The sequence below is a fragment of the Charadrius vociferus genome, unplaced genomic scaffold (assembly GCF_000708025.1).
Source record: "Charadrius vociferus isolate BGI_N301 unplaced genomic scaffold, ASM70802v2 scaffold259, whole genome shotgun sequence".
Taxonomy (NCBI): Eukaryota; Metazoa; Chordata; class Aves; order Charadriiformes; family Charadriidae; genus Charadrius; species Charadrius vociferus.
The window spans coordinates 3829328-3831065 of record NW_009661368.1 but is presented as its reverse complement, the minus strand read 5'-3'; positions in this window follow the sequence as shown (position 1 = coordinate 3831065).

The window sequence follows — 1738 nt, the reverse complement described above, 5'->3', positions numbered from 1 at the left end:
GGGGGGTGTTGGAGACCTCACTCATCGCTGTGGTTTAGTCATGAACACCCTGTTGGCGCTTCCTTCGTTAACACTTTGATTTTGGCGGAGTTGGCCCGTCACAGGAGTAGGACTACTGAGTAGTTGGGGATTTCCTCTTGATCAAGGGTTTTGTAACATTACCTGATACTATCAAATCTCTCTGACTAAATATAGTGTAGTGTTTCCTAAAACACCTTTCAGTAAACTTGGAGCTGCTCGTTTCACCCCTCAAACCGTGCTGCAGAAGACGCTGGGAGAGCCCTTCCTGCTGGCTCCCTTCACTATCTTTCTTCCTGGTGCCTGTGGGCACCCCTCTGATTTTCAGAGGGCTCTTCCCTCTGCCTCTTGCTCTGCACAGTTCAGACCCGGCCTCCCCTCCCAACCTGGCACAGGGACTGCAGGAAAGCCAGCCGCCATCCCCACTAGCCAGAGGATGAGGAGTCTGAAGGAGGGCCCGGTGCTGGCTGCTGGAGCTGGGTAGCGCTGGACTCCCCTCCTCAGCCAGCAAGGCGGGATAGCCGGACCCTGCGTCAGGTCACCACAACCGGCTCCATGGTCACAGACACGTGCGTGAGCAATGGCTGCTGCCAGTGCGGCTCCCTGGATGCTGTGGGTTTCCCTCCAGCGTCCACCCCGTCCCCCTCCCCGCTGAGAGCACAGGAAATAACTCATCCCTGCTCTCAGGGTAAACATCTTTCCCAAGAGCGAAACTGCCTGGCCGGGACAAGCGCCTGGCTGTAATTTACCCTCCACGTGAGTGTCGTGCCGTGCCCTCCTGTGCTCCACCCAGCCTGGCCCTTGCTCTGATCCATCCGGGCAATCCCAGCTTTGTTCCTGGGCCAAGGACTGGTCCTGAGCCCAGCAGGGTTGAGAGCTGGGCTCACAGAGTAGGTTTGCTCCTCGCTGGAGGGGGAGGTGCTCCCACGAGTGGCTGCTGGAGCACAGCAGGGTCCCAGCGCCCCCGAGCCCTCCTTTGACAGGACTATCTTACTGTAAGGCAGCTCCCCTGAAGCCACATGAAATGCCCCGACATGGAAGGAAAGAAAGTCCCCTTGGCTGGGGACTAACAAGCCCAAAGCCACGGCTTCCTCCCTTAGCTGGGCAGCACACCAGCCCCCAGAGCTGCTCAGCACTGGCCTGGAATTGGGCTTCTGTTGAAGCCTTGTGCTGTGGGGTGCTAATCCTGCCAATAGGGACGGCTCTCTTGGCTGCAGGGGCTCTGCCCCAGCCAGCCCAGCTCCACCGGCACCCTGGCACGCAGGGCCTCCCGTTGTGGGCAGTGCTGGCGGTTAGCACAGCCCCGACAGCAGTGGGTCGGGCAGCAATCCTTGCTCCCCCTGCATTGTTCTGTGTGCCAGCACCCCACACAGCACGCTTGCTTTCTGGCTGGAAGCACTTTATTGCTCACTCTGACCTGCGCCACCCTCCTGCCCACGCACCGGCCCTACTGCACTTGTCTGCGTGGAGGAAAGTCCCTCTGATGCTCTGCCATGCTGCTCGAGCTCTCATGTCAGCCCTTCGATGGCACATGTCACGCACGCAGGCACCCCGGGGGCGAGGGCACGGGGGGCAATGTGCCAGCAGGCCCCGGGAGGCAGAGTGGGCAGCTTGGGGCACAGATCCTGCCTAGGCAGCCCACTGGCTGTCACTGGTGGGGCTGTGGGCAGGGGGGGCAGCTCAGGGCAGTGCCCTTAACACCTCACTCGTGTTTGCAGAA